The sequence below is a fragment of the Typopeltis vanoorti genome, chromosome 6 (assembly GCF_054136105.1).
Source record: "Typopeltis vanoorti isolate ZY-2024b chromosome 6, IOZ_Tvanoo_1.0, whole genome shotgun sequence".
In the NCBI taxonomy this organism is placed as follows: Eukaryota; Metazoa; Arthropoda; class Arachnida; order Uropygi; family Thelyphonidae; genus Typopeltis; species Typopeltis vanoorti.
Window position 1 is genome coordinate 63,797,998 of NC_143554.1, and position 18,834 is coordinate 63,816,831.

Here is an 18,834-nt window from a genome sequence, read left to right on the forward strand (position 1 = left end):
ATGGGTAAAGGATTTTTTTTTGCACTGAAAAGTGCCCACGGCTATAGGTAAGACGTGATGTTTAGTAGGTCTCCGAGTTTCCGAAAACCAGGAACAGAGCAGAGAGAAGTCCATCTAAGTAAAATTAGATTAAATAACACTTATTACTCCTTCATCCCTTACTGTTATTTGGAGAAGACAAAGACTGGTGGATAATATCCTGAATAACCCCTATAAGTAATTCGTTCAGTTACTGATGATGCTACAAAGCGGTCAACTTGTTTGCAGCACTGGGTCATGACCCAGTAACCCTATGCACGGTCACTCTTCAACCCCCACTCCCCCTCTATGTATTGAGAAATTGCGGTCACTGTAAACGGAAACAGGTTTGGGTTAAATGACAGAGAAGCCTCCCTACCACCCCGAGGGAGATCGTGTTACGTTACGGTTAAGAAGCCTGAGATGTAATGTGTTTCCTCCCTCTTTACTATAAAGTTTGTGCACCAATTACTACAATGTGTTTCTGTATCGTGATTTTCTTCAGACGATGCCCATTAAAAAAAAATTTCGGAGAGTCAGACTCACTCGTCTACTAAAGTATCTACAAAAATAAGACAATGTTTGAATGGTTATGCGCGTGTTGTGAAGATTCATATCTCCCGAGTTAAAGCTTCTATAGCACAGTCGGAAGAACACATATCCTTTAAACGGAAACATCTTGGTTCGATTCCACTCTAACATACGAGAAACATTCAAGAATTTATATATAGTATGACACTTTTTCCCTCCCAGAAAATCAAATTTTAACTTCCGCGAAAGAGATAAACCAGCTAGAGAACGCATACAATTAACAGACATAATATATTAGCTTCGTGGTGGTTTTCAGGTAATTACAGCAGCATCCGAAAGATGATGAAAGATGGCTTCCTCACTAAAAGCTTTTTTTTTTGAGAACCATTGTAAACTCAGAAACTTAAGCTTACTTCAGACCCCCAACAAACCTAAAGTCTTGCCTATGATAATCCTCGCATTATTACATTAAATGGAACTTATGACTGCTCGTGTCAGTTCTCCGAGACATATTTTAAGTGCCCTACGCAGTGTTATTGGAGATAAAAAAGCTCAAGATCATAAGCAGAAACATTTGTGGCTGAATTTTATAATATAAAGTAAGGTGTAATCTTATCGAACACATTCATGCCAAGAAGTTATGTAAAGTGCATTCAAGAAATATTATTCCAGAAGGGAACTAATTATAAATATACTTAATTTAACTTATATGATCAATAAAAATAAAAAAAAAAGTGTTCAGAGTCATTTCATTCACCAAACTGAGGTTGATTGCCAAGTAGACGTATCGGTTGTAACGTGGAAACACTATTAAAATAGAAGTATTATATTGGTCAAGAAGAGAGGAATGCTGGGAAGAGACTTTTTTTTTTTTCACACTCTAGGAAAGGAAGAGATGAACAGTAGCCTTGACCTAGAAATAATTCTGCCACTCAAACAAGGAGAAAAAAAAAAAAAAATCCAGGACATTTTCTTGGAAAAAGAACAGCGAATCGAGAAATCACTGGAGGGATGGGAATGGAGAATGAATATGACCTTAATATCGTAACAATACGGCTCACAGAGTTGATTTAGAAAAGAAGAGGGGCGGGTGGGAATGAAACGGCAGCTTACATCTATATTATTGTATTAACCTGCATCGCTACACACAGGATACGTTCATCCAGAACTCTGGAAATTGATAACTTGTTTCACTTGTAATTTAGAGCTGGCCACCTCGGTGGTGAACGATTAAATTCTGAAGAAAACAATTTGATCAGCACTCGTTACAGATATTTCGCACTTCAATAGCTTTAAAATATCTGAACCAATAAATGCATGTTGTACAAAATATATATTTCGAAATTTTCATTCGAAGCCCTTGGAAGGGCTTCTCAGTTTAGGGTTTGTTATGTGTATTTCCTTTGGTATATGATGTCAGGAATATCTGAACGAAGAGAAAATCTGAGCACTTATTGTATAATATAAAAATAACTATTAAATTTCTTTTTTTTTTTTTTCATTTTTAAAATGTAAGGAGGAAAAGCACTAATAATGAAACGTGGTGATGATCGATTTCCTTGTAGAACTAAAAGTGGATATAGACATTCGTTTAAGATGTTAGCAAAAACCCATGCAGTTTTCGGAAACACTTAGTAGTGAAAGCAGTTTGAAGTAGTATTGTAAACAGAATTTACTTCATTTTTGCACTTATAGTACACATTTAATGTTTGTGTATTATACTTTAAAAATATAGAATTCATTTTAGTTTCATTTCGTAGCAGAACTTCTCAGATTCATTTTGTCTATCCACAAGAAGATAATAATTTCGCTCTTGATTTCAATAACTTAGGTATTTGGGATCTATACTAAAATGGATCGAATCAACCCGAATTTGGTTAGAACAGAATCATTTGAATGGCACAATTAAGTAAAACAAAAGTATGTACGGCATATAAGCCCAAAATTCTGGGTTCGATTGATGTGATAGAATGACGTCACGATAAGATACTAAAAGAAAAACGCACCTATTTATTGACTTGTATGCGATTATTTCCTTTCTTGATTGTTGTTATTTAACTAAAAACAATATTTTTTGCTCTGATTTCTTGGGAAGATCATTTCCTCTGGATCGACCATTGAGCAACAGGTTTGTTTATTGAAAACAGAGTTACACGGACAGGGGAAAGAGAAACATCGTAGTCCTGAACATAAATTCTGAATACATTTTGTCAAAGGGGAAAAAAAAACTCTTTTGCAAGGAGAGAATTAACTGAATTATTCTCATGATAATAAGCTAATCACAGTTTCGATTAAGAGATTTTATATGTCGGTAAAGAACCGATTTTCACTACGGGAAAATATGCTCCACATTAGACCATTAATTTAACATCGCAATTTTCTTAAAAGGTATACAAAACTCAAGAAGTTTTGTTATTCCTTTTAGTTTTATAATCAACCCATATTACCCCATACTTACTTTCATTCGCTCTACTGGAATATCACTAGGATAGTGAACTTTAAAGACACACATAAGCCTGAATGCTGTGCAGAAACACAAAACATGTTGTTTACAATGTTCCTTCCGGTAAGAGCAAAGCAAACATTAGGTATTTCCCTTTCCTGTTCAAAACGATTCACGCATTTTAAAGCTCGTGACAGAACTGTTTTTGGAAGTGTGCTCGTGATTGGAAACTACAACACCACGCATTTGTGATCCGCATGGCGCGTGTCATATTTACAGAATGCATTCATTTACTATGACGACACAGTTTTTTTTTTTTTTTTTAATAATATGAAACAGAGGCAAAGTGTTTTGATTGTTATGTCAACTTTTATTATTATTTACTGTAAAATTTTCTTAATCTCTTTTACTACGAGTGTCTGTTCGGTACATACGTGTGTGTTCGTACAATCGCATAGAATAAACAAAAGGTCGTTAATCACGAAATACTGCCAAGGGCGGTGATCTCTGACGTCACCAACTGACTGATTTCATAATCCTTAAAAGTTCGAGATAACGCTCGAGTCGCGTGATAGGTGTTTCAGAAACATCTCCTACGCTTATACTTACTAGGAAAAGAATGTTTAGCAATCAATGAGTGTAGTGAAATTCCCACCCGTTATTAAAATAGTCAAAAATACACGAAAATGAAACATTAAAATTGCATCCCACAGAATTTAATTTCTGAATCCTACACCTGTCGATTTAAAAACAGAATAAATACATAAAAATTATAAATTACTATTAGTCTTTTTATTTGTTTTATTCTAAACAATAACCGAAGCTTAATATGTCTTAAATTTCTCAATGTATATTGCTTTAACCTACATACCGCATAGTCTATATTTACATCACACCAATGTTGACTGTTAGGCCTAACTAAGTGGAATCACAATAGCGCCACATGCAAGGTGCAAGGCTACAGCTGAAACACTGTTATCATTCTAAATGGGTCAGTGGCCCGCCACAACATTCCCCAACCACTGTCCGCAGCCATTAAGGGGGTGAAGGCGTTGCTTCAGTCGCTGGCTGAGTAGAGATAATCGTCAGTCAGGCGTCGGTCGCCACCTGCGATAAAAGATCGATACTAAAGGACGTTGTTGAATAACTTCAGTGTTAAGATATATGAAGTAATGAAGGTTGACATCGGACTGGGAAAACTCGAACTCGAAGGTCAATAGGGCAACTAACTGCGCGATTAGAAAATACATGCACAGGTTCTATAGCGTAGGCTATTAATAGCGAAATGTGACGCTCTTGTTACACTGGCTCCATGCCTGGTACAGTGATTTGAATTGACGTAAAATAGCATCGCAAATTATCGACTTGCATTTATTACAAATGATGACTATATATGTCGTTCGCTTTTTATTTTTTTTAATTCAACTGTTTGGCGTCCTCAAAGTTAAGGATCTTGCGTAACCTTCAATCCGCGTACAGGAAATTCTGGGAATAGGGTGATTAATTTATTATTATACCGATAGCGTCTTATCAATATTTCCATTATATCGATATCATTGCTGAATATATCATCACGTGCTGATAATAAGACCTTCGATGAACTCTAACCTCTGTTTTCCAGGTCAATAATCTCTCAATAAAGAGCAGTGCGTTGTCAACAGAAAATGAAATGGGAATACGTCCAATCCAAATGCGCAGTAAAAATTTTAATTTATTAAAGAATTTTAGTCAATGTGCATGTAAAAGTAGAGAAAATAAAAAGTGATAATGTTATCACTGCATAAATAAATAAATAATGAAAAGAAAATGCATTTTTCGCTATTACAGAGGGATTGAATGTCGACAGTTGATTTCACGTATCATTTTGGGTCTAATTTCACCAAGCTGTATTTCTTTTCCTTGCTGTAAAGGAAGCTCCCTTCCATTTGGGTTTGTGGTCTATAAGAGGTACTAGAGTTTACCCATTAACCCATATTTGAGAGTCCAAACGTTAACCTAGTTAGTCCCCCCCCCCTCCGCCTTCAAGACTTTAAATGCTAGTGCTAAGACTTATGGTCCTGTTTTCTCCGTGATGAAACACCTCCCCCAACATGGCGAGACAGTAGAAAACGTTTATGTATTTGCGACACAACCAGTTTATAGCAAGTAAACCTTCAACTAAGATAATTCATTTTAAGTATTTACATACAAATGCACAACACTAAGTAACCTTAATTAGTCAAAAGTATTAGTATTTCGTTAATATTTTTTATAATTTTTAAAAGAAGGTGCAACTATTTTTTTATCTAAATTAAATAACAATGTCTAATCAAGCAAAATATATCTTGGAGAACATTAGAACAACAATAGCTACCCTACTAAAACAAATGCATCCATAACATTATATATATATTTTTTTCAATACTATGTGCATAATGACCAGCCTTTCCAGACGACATAATCAATGTCTAAGATAACTTACACGACTTGACATTTAAGAATGGTAGTGAAGTGTCTGAATTCGAATTGTAGGTTCGTTCAAACTCAGAAAAAGTATTTTCTGCTGGGGAATATTCGAAGAGGATCCGCTTCTACTGAAGTATCTAAAGCTTAAACAACCATCTGCATACTATTTTTAACAACCGAAGAACCAGGCAAGGCCAATCGATAAATTGTAGGGTATTGCTAAAACGCTATCAATACTATATTCTGAGTTCACAACAAATGTGATAATTATTAACAAGTTACAGCGTTCTCCCCAAAACAATGAGTCATTTAAATCGAAGCTACAATAAATAAGTAAACGTCCATTATAAATGCATCGTATTTTAACAAAGAGAGAATATATTTTGACATGGGATAACTGGAAGACGAGCCATTAATGTAATGTAAGTTCATGCGACAGAGATGAAGGCGGATGCAGTTGGGAGACGGACGCAGTCATCAGCCATTAATCAACAAATTCCGTAGCCGTATATTAAAAAAAAGTTCATTCAATCTATTTGTATAATGTTTAGGTACGTGTTAATGTACGTATATGTTACAGGTATCCGATCCCTGCACTCGCACCTTAAATACTCTTACACAACAAGGGACCTACATCATTTGTCACAGTGAGAGCCTTTCCGACACACTGGCCACACAACGGTGACAGTGACCTTCAAGCAGTGCCGGTGTGCACTCGAAACACGTGACCCAGTACGCATGTGCAGAGACCGGAGATACAATCTAAGCTAACTTTCATTGGTAAGAATAGAGCGAAATCTTACCTGTACAAGGGCAAACAGAGATGAACATCCTCCTGCTGATCGACGGCACACACAATCCCAAACACAAAACAGTAGCAGCAGTTAGCGGAGTGAAATAAAAACACACACAAACGTACACACACACGCACGCACACATGCACCACAAACCGTCTGCCGATGCTCACTAGGGCAATGTCGGCGACTGCGCCGATAGTCGGCACTTGACACTGACCTAGGACGCCGCAGTCTCTACACAGGTCATACGCTGGTCACTAACACTGGCGTTAATATCCACCCAAGAACTATGAACTGAGGCCAGACGATGTCCGCGAAATGCCCAATAGTCCTAGCGAAGGTGCTACGAAGCTGTAGACGAGCTGGTGAACGCGAATTACCCCCCGTATCGATCACGGTGACAGGCAGGGCTGCACATGCCTTGGCGTCACAATTGAGTTCCTAACTAGGCCAGGCAGAGTGGCAAACCTCACTGCGGTACTCCAGCCAATCACCGTACAGCTCGCACCTCCGTTGAGCGGAGGTGCTGCCCTCTGGCTACCTAAACAGCTACACTGTAACATGACGCTTAGACCGTCGCGCTGCCTATGACGTCACAAAGCACGTGAGACACGTTTTCAGACGTTGTCTGTCCATCTATATGTCGCTAGAATTATTGTTAGACGAAGTCTGTATCTTTTGTCACTTCACTTTTTTTTCAAGGGCTCTCGATGGCTTTCATTCAACTTGACCCAAAATAAGACTACGCTACCTACTTAATGCGCCCATTCATAGCTTTCTCTTACGCTCGGCTCACATCGTTAGCATAAGCAGCAACTCAAGCCTTGTGTTTATAGTACGGTGCCGTTTAAAGCCACGTGATGCTGACCATCTTTTTCGCACACCAAGATGCTGCTCCACTTCATCTGAAAGCAAATAATTTTCGTGGTGTCCTACAGCAATATCTGCGTTTCATTAACACGAATGACCACTAGTAAATTGCATTATTAATAACCATAGGTAAGAATGCAAAAATGGTCCTGCGCTTTTTTCTCTGATTTAATAACACTTATTATTATTTTTTTTAAATGAACTCTTAGAACTTATTTTACGGTACAATTAAATCGAAATTTCAAGTATTTTTGTATTGGCGACGATCACACAACAGATAATAATCTAATATGCAAAGTATGCACATGGTATAACTCAGTGACACCCGTCTACAACCCACAAGCCAAACATTGCCATAAGCTACTTTTTACTCGGCCTGCAACGAACCAAATGACGCAATCTATTTCTGAACGTAAGTAAAAATCAGCCTGATTTCCATTTATCACTAGGTTCGGAAGGAGAAAAACTTCGTGGATAATAGAAGAGAAAATAATATAAAAATTAATTATAACTTTTTTTTTCTTTAAACTCCTAGTAACAAAAAAAAATTCGAGTCTTTTTACATCTTCATTTCATTATGAAATGAAAAAATATCTGCTAACCCCTTTTATTCCTCCTATAGGGAGAGGCTGAGGCACTTTTACCCCCCCCCCCCATCTAACTTTTGAGACTTGAGGAGACAGTTCAATCTCCACCGGTAGCCAAAGATAGCTGGCCCAAGACCATTACTAATTATAAATGGAAAAAGATAATAAAAATTGTTTGTCTGGATAAGAAACGAAGTTGGCTTTCATAAATCTTTTTTTTTTTTTTCATGAAAGCTATCGCGTAAGTTGTCAAATTACATATACTCTTATTTATGTTAAATATATTCCAAACCGTAATACGAAATCACATCAATCATAAGCGAATAAACTACGAGTTTAAAGCCGTTAATAAAAAATAACGTTAAACTTTTGTGATAAATGTAGCATAATGATAATTTCTACATATACAACTTGTGATTGATTTTCTTCCAGTATTTGGAAAACAATACATCGAAGAAAAGGAAGTGTAAACCTTAATATACAAATCGTATGGCCATATGCGTGAAGTATAAGTTGAGAATCCGAGCTGTAAAGATTGGGCATAATAAGTTTAATTTAATGATACAACAATGATTTTCGCAAAGATGGTTTTTTGTTTGTTTTGTTTTGTTCATTCTCAGTCTGATTCCTTCAGCATGCAAAGAGATGCTACGTCAGTAATCAACATCATCATGTTTTTCAAGCATTTAGTCCTTAGAGGTCATCGTTGAATCTCTTTAGGAGTTCACTTAGTAATGGACCATCCATTTCTTTCTTCTTTTTTTTTTTTTTTTTTCATGAGTTTATTTTGAGAAGAATATTGTTGAATATTCTTCTGGAGTACTGAAGACATAAGCGGTGCTAAAAATCTGTGAAAATGCAACGTATACGAAAAAGATGAAATAAATTAAATCTCGTTTAAAAATTTGGAGTGAAACAAACAAAAAAAAACCCCTCGAAATAAGAGATATCAAATCAATTTTGCAGTTAGCGGACAAACAAATATACAGATATAAAACAAAAACGAGTTATCTTCCTTGCAGCAACTCGTACAGATGTCGGTCTGTGTGTCAGTAGGCGACAGCTGGAGTGTCTTGAATGATGTCGCACTTCCTTCCTTCCTTCTCGCTACCGAGAAAAGAGAAATACACTCACCGGTTAACTCTCCGTCACTCAGGTCCCAAGTTCACCAGACTTTGGTCTACCGGGTTCTGTGAGGCAGGTGTTTCATCTGTTTACCACCCATTCTGTTTCCGGTTGAAAGTGCCGTGACGCACGCCATAACACATATTTAGTATTGCATAGTAATGCTTAATAAGTTTTAAGTAACAATAATGAGAAAAAAAACAATTTCTACACTTTTTGATAATTAGCACAGGGCAACCAAGCCTTGTGATAGGCCTAACGTATCGTCTGTCATTTTCAGTACTTTTAAAAAAATAATAAAATAAAAAGTTTTAGGCAGCCATACTGATGTCGCACTGATAAAAATAGAAATCTAGGTTATCGGTATTTTTTCTCTTTCAAAAAGTACCACAGAAGAAACTGATAAAAGAATTCGCATTTTGTACCACATCGCAAGCTTCCTACTTCCAATAAAAACTATTCCTCGCAGTCAAGTTCATGTGCTATCAACACAAACGCTACATGAGGAAGTAATGCACTCTACCTGACCCTGAGCTAGTATGTACTCGTCATTTTATCTGCACACAACACCTGTCTGTAGAATACTGCACTACAGACACGGAAAGTCACTGTTACAAGGCATGTGGTAGACGAAATACGTTTATACGGTCGATTTCGTCAGAGATGGGAAAGCACAGGAATAAACTGCTACCATTTATTAAACATAAAAAAGTGCGTACGCATAGTTTTCGTGTTTGCAAATAAATGCGTTTATTTAAAAAAAATAAAACAATTACAAGCAGTGCTACGATATTCCAAGTCTAGAAGAATATGCGTGTACATTAAGAAAACTGGTTATCCAAAAGGATATTAAACCATTGTCTATTTCAATAACTATCGCAATAACATAATCATTACAAACAATTTTATTGAATAAAGTCTACTTTGTCAGGTAGTATAGTGCACATTCAAAGTGAACCACTTTGAAGGGACTAATACTGTTACTCATCTCACAATAATGATCCGGAGATGGTGCTATGTACAGTATTGTTGGTCAAGGCAATCAGGATAGAGAATCATTAAGCAAGTTGGAAACTTTCTTTTTTTTTTTTTTTCAGGAAGACGTTCTAGCTTACCACTGAATCGCACTTATCTGAGATTTGAGAAAGAGAAACACGGATAGAAAATGGCAAGCTATTACAGTCTACATTACATATAATTATTAAATCTGCATTACAAAAAAGCCGTGCGATTAAATATGTAAGATTTACACCGACTCCACTCAATACAACTAAGTTTTCCTGGGTAGTCAGTTATTGTATTTTGTTTAATGACTCAAATAACAGTTTGCTCTTGTGAGCTTAAACCTTTTTTTTTTTTTACTTAAATTAAGGGGATATTAAATCCCACATAGTTTTTTAATTTAAGCCCTTAATTTAAGTAATGTTTTCATTGCCGAAATGAAGCTTATTAGCTCTTTATACTTAAGTAACTTTTTTTTTTTTTTTACTATATCAGTAATGTGGTAATGTTGCATTGTTCATAGCTGAATTCTTTATGTTCTTGTAGTGGTGAGGGAATGGTCAATACACTATTAATATTATTAACAATCCAATAAGATGGGACGACTTTTTTTCCCCCCTCTGAGATAATTTCATACTTTTTGAAAGTCTTAGAAAAAAAAAAAAAAAATTCTAAAACCCATGAAATTTCTCTCTACCGGGACCCGATAAGACACTGTCAAGCAAATATTGAGAACTTTGTGGTTACTAGCCCAAGGTTGCATTATACTCCCGTTTGCAGAAAGTTTGTGCCGTTTGCGAAACACGGTGTGTGTGTGTGTGTGTGTGTGTATATCGAAGTGGTGACACCTAGTGATGGGGGATAAGGAGGGGGGGGGAATATATGACAAATGTGCACAGAGAAAAGGAACTGGCTGTTCAAAGTATAGTGTGAAATTTCCTTAGGCTATCGTTCACGGGAACGTGAGTCATTGTGTCAAGAAGGGCATTAGTGCTGGGGAAAAGAATTCCGTTCTGTTTGCTTCTTTACACACACATAAACACGTTCATGCCTTTTCTCCGAAATGATAACGCGTGTAATGCACATACGTTTAAAAAAGGACAGTTTCTAAAGTAATGCAGTTTGGACAATGGAAAATATTACTTATTGCATGAAGGCGGTTTGTAGTAGTAGTATCAGCACAGAATTGCATTTCCAGCTTAGATGTTATTGTCATGATGAAAAAAAAAAAATGAATCATCTTTGGTTCGTTCGTATTCGCCTTTTCAGTCCATTATCTATTCTATTAGTACGTGTATTGCCCTACGTGTATCTGATTAACAAAATGATAATGAGATTTTATTCATCTCGTTTTCAACAATGAACATGTAGTCTGTAATTGGACAGTTGTTTCCGGATAGGTCTCAAGGCGCGAGCTAAAACTTTGGATTGAGTTGTTATCACGGGACAGTAAATGAAACTGGGCATGTCGTTATGGTCACCTTATATCTCTCTACTTACAGGATCTATACCTTTATTTGTTTCTTAAGGAAAGGTATAGATTCTCCATAGTGTAGTCGCCCGGTAATGCAGTTTCGAATTGCTCCTGAATGCGAAGAATCTTCAATCATGGACTTTTCAGTTGAAAGTGAGTTAGCTGGTCTTATACGGAGGTTAGCAGCGGTCTGAAACTCGGATGTTTCATCCAGCAAATATACAAACCTGCCAGAGAAAACACGCAATCTGCAAATGAGAGGGAGGCATGTGATCTTACTGTCACCAAGTTGTCCGACAAAAGCATTTATTTCTCCGCCATTAGACTCTCACGGGTATGGTTCACGCATAAAAAAGAAACCATTTAGAATGAAATCTTCTTATTCGCAACACCATGGGACAAAACAACCCATACACCAGTCTTTACATATGCAGCGTATGAATTTTCTTTCAAAATGCAGTCTGCATTTCTCAAAGAGAGCAACAAGACTTTCAGTCTTTAACTGAAGGGAAAAAAGGAAAAGAAATTGTTGTCGTGCCAAACGTGCGGTTCATTTTGCTTACCCATCATCTGATGTAATCAACTGATGCCAAGATTGTCGCGGTTCATCCATCCAGAAGAATTAACGTTTGATCATTAATGTCATCAATCGCATAGTAAGATACCTAACATCAGGCATAATTTGCTCGTAACGGTTTTATGTAATACACCCTCTGTCCAAAAAGAAACCGAACTTTTCGAAAATAGAAGAAACTGGTGGCGCCACCTGTTGTATATTTTTGTTGTCGAAAGCGGCAACCTTCATTAGTGTTGTGTCAACTATTTATGACATTTGTTTCATTAGAAGCCGAGATGAAGGTTGCCGCTTTCGACGAGGGTGTATAAACAGGAATAATTAACATAATAAAAAACACAAATTTATCCCTTCCCAGAAAGAAAGAAAGAATAAAGAAAACAATTTTTAAGATATCTTTGCTAAACTCAGTTGACTCCTAATGTATTAAATAATGGTTAAATAGTTGTGTCACTTAATACATTGAACTGCCCTTAGTTGGAGAGCAAAAGAAATCAGAATTCGTGGGGATTTTTCGAAGATCCTCATCGAATTTTTCTTACCGTTAGGGAAGTAACAGTTAGACAATCCGGGAACAGGATTCCCAGATTAACTACTTAGCAATCAAACAAACATGGGATTTTTTCGAACCACATGAGGCCTTTAATAAGTAGAATGATGGACTCATATAATACTAAATGCTAACACTAAGGTATATTAAGCAAGGCATATTAAGGTTTGGGATAAAGTTGCCTTTCAAGTTAACAATATCTGTCATAGTCAATTGGAATGCTTATGCAATAAGCGTAGCCAACAGTAATAGAAGATGTATACATCAGTGTCATTATTATATAATTGTAAAATCAGATAGCAGATATGAAGTCATCTTATGATATTAACAGCAAACGATCGTTGTATATATGAAGAGGGTGGAAATAATACAACGAAAATAACACCGGGCATAATACAAATTCCGGCTGTCTACTGTCCCTTAAGTATTTTCTTTCCCTTCCTGCTTGCCTCACCACTACCACTTTACTCCGCAATTAACCGCTATTTACGAAGAAAAACGAGAAAATAAACATGGCAGCCCTCGTTTTTGTTCTTAGAAATTTATTTCTTGCCCTCTTTCTATCCGTTTACGTTCTCTCATCCACCTCCTCCCGGAAGTAGAATAACGAGAATGTTGAGAAACAGACAGAAAATTAGCACCCTCCACTCTAAAGAGCACATAGTTTTTCCTCGTGGTATTTACCGCCCCCATTACAACACGAGGAGATGAGAGAGGCCCCCTTTATGGTTGCGAGAAATGTCTTAAGGGTATGCAGGGTGTAGTTGAGTTGCGAAATGAAGTTTTAAAAGGTCTTAGTCACGCTTGTGACTTTTTTTTTTCCCTAGGCAGGCACGAATCATTTTTCTGCATACATGTTCTAAGCATTGAATCTTAAGTATATCCAATGCTAATCCAGAAATGAAGTACAGCTGCAATTCTGAAGGTGACTAGCTTGAGAATAAGAGTGAAAGTTATTGCACAAGAAGCCTACATGCTTCTATTTCTGGATGCTTTCTAGAACATCCTGTGATCTACTGGGACCAAATTAATACGTTTAAATCCCTCAAGTTCAAAAACCTTTTAAAAGAAGCAAGATTCTAAAGAATCCTTCTGCGAGTTATTTTTAATTTAGAGAGCAATTGGTCCAATGCTATGCTTATTTATTTTTTGGGGAGAACAATTATTTTTCTTTTCCCAAAAGGGATATCTAATTGAAAGAACACAAACGTGTAGCTGCTTTTTCCATCGTTCTGATTCCTTTGGCATTATTTTTATATATTGTGATGTTCTCTATAGAAATCGAAGTTTTCGTGCGTACATTTAAATTAGTTCAGCTCTTATTATAATTTCCTCTCCCTGTCTGGCAAAACTGATAGAAAAATGAGGGCAGAGAATCATGGGAAACATGCAAAAGATCCAGAGACTGCTTTCTCAGAAATACCTAGGTGAAGTGAACTCGCGGATTATAAATACTAGCCCAACCAGAATTCGATTATGGACGCATAGTTGATTGTTTACGTCATACTATCACCAAGGTAACAGGTGCAAGCAGGTGTCAGGAGCCTGCTGTCAGCCACTAGCCTGACATGAAGCTCCAGTCTACTGATATCACGCTTAAAAATTACAATCTTTTTTGCGACTCTGTTTAGTACTTCCTTTCCTTTCCATTTTCTCTCTTAACGTTTACCACTTGTTTAGGTAGGCACGATGAGAAAGACAATGAAAAGAATCGACATTTGGTAGTTCAGTTTAACCTTCATCAGATTCTTCACACTACTACTCCTCTGTATTCCGACAAAGGTTTTTTTTTTTTTTTTTTTTTTTTCATAAAGAGGTATTTGTTCACTGAAAAGGAAAGAAGAATTTTTAACCTTCTAAAAAAAAAGCGAAGACTTTTTTCGCATTCTAACGACTAATGGTTACTAGTCCGGGTTTGAACCGCAGCTGAACCGGTCTGTGAGGTTTATTCAAATTATTAACAGGTACGTCTGGTTCACCGTTAGGTCAAGAACTGAAAGGAAATAAATTAGGCGGAACAAAGAGAAATAAAGATAGGGTTATGATGTCCTCCAGAAGCAAATGCGATTACAAGGTTACGAGAAATAATCAGGTTATGAATCAGACAATTAGAAGTAAGAGAGTTGAAAGTGATCATTACGCTATAGAAGTTCCGCCCTCTTTCTGAGTGAAGAAAGTACAGCGTCTTTCTATGAATGCCCTATTGTCTGTGACCACCTAGTAATTAGAGGTTGATTGGTTTCCTTCACCTTCAATACAGACTGTACATAAACAAACTCCCTGGAGGAATCTAGACGGATTCACTAAATGTCGTGGCTCTTGATTTTGAGGTTTTTCTATGTCTGTCTCTTTAGACATTCAGACCTGGGGAGAGGACACGAGGGAAAAGGAAGGGGAGGAGAAAATAACGAATGTTAAGCAAATGAAGAAGAAACCGGTTCTCGTGTTAAAGCGTGACATTGAAAGCTTTAAATTTGATGTTGGAGAAGTGTAAATAAAATGCTGAGAAAGAAATAAGGTTCAAGGTGCGTGGGCATGTTAAAAAAAATAGAAAAGAAAGAAGGAAAGAAAGGAGAACCTTCAAAGTGATATCTAGCAGACGTGTTTCTCTTGGTAGTGTAGGTGACAAGATTGCGGGCATAGTTATTAAATGTGTATTTCTTCATTTACTTCCTGACATCTTTACATTACCAGTGTCCTGTTATTGTACTTGAACAGTCCAAAAGTTGGCGCACCTTTAAATTAAACTATCACACACTAGTGCAAACGGCAAACACAGAAAACAAGTATCTTAACAATTGGTACGAATGAATAACTTGCTTGCACAAACAGTTAATATTTAGTTTGGAGTGGGAGTGCATTTTCTAAAATAATTTTTGAAGATTACACGGTTTTAGGATTCCCCGAAAGTTAAAATCCATAAAATAAAATAATTCCAAATGTACAAGTTTAATATATTACTTTAATGAGTACAAATAATCAAGGATAATACTGAATATTTAAAAGTATGCATAAACAGCAACCAAGGGAGGAAATAGTTTACTCAAAGAAAAGACTTTGAACTAGCAACACATAAACACAATGGGAGAGTGAAGAAGAGTAGGACATAATCAAGAGCTATACCGAATGGAATACATCCCCAGCAGATGAAACAGAACTCACAGACTGAGGTAGCTTGGACATGTTGAGAGAGAGAATGGTTAAACAAGTGAGTTCAATATGAGGTCTGATGAAAAGTTACCTAGAAGAAATCAGGACGAAGTTAAGATGATAATTACCAAAAAAATTGACTGAGATGTGAATCCTGGATTGGACTGAAAGAGCCCAGGACAGAAAAGTGGAAGAAGGTGATATTTGTAACGAAGACCTTCAGAGGTTCAGTAAGGAAGAAGAATATGTGAGAAGATTTAACTGATCAGCACTTTGATTAGTTAAATAGTACTCAGCTCATTCTTTATATTGTATTTGCAACAATACGAAGGATAAGCGCCATTCTTATTAGGAATTCAAGATAAAGAAATAAATTTCATGTATCTGCGGCCCGGCCCTTCTAAATTGGTCTTATTTTCAAATTATTCGTCAGTTTTTAATGCATAAATCAACGGAAATGAAGGAATGCATGCGACTGAAGAATACAGAATGAAATCCCCCCCCCCGCGAGGTGAAGAATTTAGCAACACTGCACTGAGAATTTTACTGCATGGATGTTCTACTACGAAGAAATAATAAAATAATTTTAAGGCTTTTAACGAGGGTGCTGTAGTACACCAAGGTACCCAACTAGTTAGGTTACTGAGATTGGGAAGTGTAGTGATATTAAAATTTTTCAAATTCGTTTCCAATTTCAAATTGATCTTCTAAACACATTTTAAACTGGGACCCAGATATGCATGATTTCATTAGTGTATTTGCACTTGATACAGCAATAATTTTTATTTAAATGACGCTGATGAATTTCTAACATCGATCGCTATCTTTTATCTGAAATTACTCGTTTTGCAATTAGAGCGGGCGGCTAAGCAGAATTTGAACAGAAGTACGTTGTGGGTGTGTCAATACAGTGGGTCTTCAAGCAAAGTCTCTCCTCTTATTATTCCAGAACATCAGTTTATTTTGCCTTTAATTCGTCTTCTTAATTTTTTTAGTAATATGAAAAGGACCAATAAAAAAGGACCAATAAAAATAAAAAATAAAAAAGGACCAATAAAAAATAAGAACTGAGTCAAATGCTCAGTTCTTTTTGCAATAAGTTAAGAGTCTAGTTGATTCGGAATCATTCAATGAAACTAGAGTTCTAATTTGGAAGAAAAGTTTATTTTGTATGAAAATATATACTGAGCATGCCTTAGAAAATCAGTACATTTGCATTCTGAATTTAAGTATGAACATCATGAACTTGCAGAGGAAAGCGATGACGATATTAATGCAGTTTATAAAATATCATTATACTCCTATATTTGTGAATGGAGATAGGATGTAGATTAGAATATCTTTAAAAAAAAAACACTTAAGCTTTTTCTATTGGTAAACAGACAAACCGATTTGGAGGCACGCGAAAGTTGCAAACATAAAACATAAAATTGTTTTTCTGGCCGGATGTCGTTAGTGCAATATTTTTCTGTAAATGCATTTTATTTTATTTATGACGAGTATGACCGTTTTTTGAGAGTGATGGGTTGATTGGAATTACGGCCGAAGTAACTAAGGCTATGAGGACAGTATGTAATAGCTGTTAATTGTTGTTTTGTTCTGGTCTGTTCGTCTGTCGGGCATGATGAAAAACCTGAGGTTCGGCGAGGGAAAATGTTGCTGCCTCCATATGGCTAACTCATTTTCAGTTGAAAAGCGCTTATAATTGTGCGGGAAAAACCAGTTTCCAGGAGGGAAAAACTCTGCAGCATCTGTATGAGAGATTATGTGAGATACTGCTGTATCTCTCTCCCCTAAGGTAATCTCTGTCTGATAAAATACAATAATAATAATAATAGTGATGTTATGTAATGAGTTGGGAATGGTATAATTTTCCGATAATCCAGAAAGAAAAGAATCTTTTCTACATTCCTCTCTCTTTTTACATCAAGAATGAGTCATCCATTCCCCCCCCACCAAAAAAAAGGGCCTTTACAGGACACTTTCGAGTAAGACCATACATCTCCTCTTGTTAGAAAGACCTGGGTTCTTCGCAGAAGCAACTTTATTGGAGCTTTTAAAGTAATGATGATTTATCCAGGTTCATACGGAAGTGGAGGGGTTTATTTGGCCAAGCATTGGTTTATTTATTTATTTTTTATTATTATTTTTTTATCCAGCATGACAGGCAAATAGGCAGAAGAAAGAACAGAACAGATATGATATATCTGATCTCATAATTAGTTGCGTCGGCCTAATTTTAATCAATCCAGCCGAATCCTCAGAAGGAGTTGGCATGGTATTTTCCTTCCATGAACAGAAAAATCAGTAACAGAAAGCACGCACTTAACAGACACACTATACCTATTCAAGATAATTCCAAAACAACCCAACTCAATGGCTGCTTCTTCAGCCACTCAAATAATTCTGGATGTTTTGCAAGCTCAATAAGAAGCTCAAACTAAAAGAGGATTACGTTCGAGCTTCTGCTTGAACTTGCAAAATATCCAAAATTATTTGAGTGGCTGGAGAAACAGATGAGAGGGATTTTTTTTTTTTAGGGTTTGGGGAAAGGACAATAAGTACCTAAGCGGCTTCTTTTGGAAACGTCTGATAGAGCGCTTCGTTTATTTCTTGAAGTAATAAGTTACACCTGCGTAAAAAGCAACAAAAGTACGAACAATATTGTGATTCACGTGTAATCATAATCAGATGAATATATAAGCAGAGAGAGAGAGAGAGACAGAAACAGAAGAGATGGATTTCGGTCTTGTGCCACAAGGCTTGAAGAAGATAGACATGGGAAGATCTTTCCTTACCTTCATTTTCAAATGCCTGTCATTCACGAAACATTATTTTCATCTCTTGTGTTAAATGCCTTTCTTAAAATCAGGGCCAATGCCTACCATTTAGTGCCTGAAGCAAAAAATAATTTGAGATTTTTTAAAAATTAATTCTATGTATATTGACACCTTTGTGAATTATATATATATATATATTGTAAACAGCACTAGTTCAATTATACACATGAAATATGTGTTCCATCTGATCATTAGTGCTGGTTCTGTTCAAGTGGAATTCACACATCCTATAAGGCAGCAGTTTAAAGTTTATGTAGTGAAATCTACTTCCCTATCTTAGACACATTTTTATATCATTTTCCTTTCTTTTCATATAAATAGTTTTACGAAGTAACAATTTTATTTTATTTATCTAGATGTATCAATAAAACATCTATTAAAACGCCACATATTTCGAAAAATATAATAACACCGGTAAGACTAATCAC

The 18,834-nt window shown here is 36.3% G+C and overlaps 1 protein-coding gene across 4 annotated transcripts in view; it reads right to left on the minus strand.

Annotated features, from left to right (window-relative positions):
• LOC150105498 (ecdysone receptor-like) overlaps positions 1 to 18,834 on the minus strand; it is a 240,631-nt gene that overhangs the window by 121,763 nt on the left and 100,034 nt on the right. Inside the window, exon 1 of one of the 4 annotated variants that reach the window (XM_090394207.1) lies at positions 6,241 to 6,642. The exons of 2 other annotated variants lie outside the window; for them this stretch is intronic. The gene's annotated coding sequence lies outside the window, so the exon portion shown is untranslated. Of the gene's footprint in view, positions 1 to 3,007; positions 3,129 to 6,240; positions 6,643 to 18,834 lie in introns of those variants that run through there. One more of the 4 variants, XM_090394210.1, reaches the window with a different exon arrangement.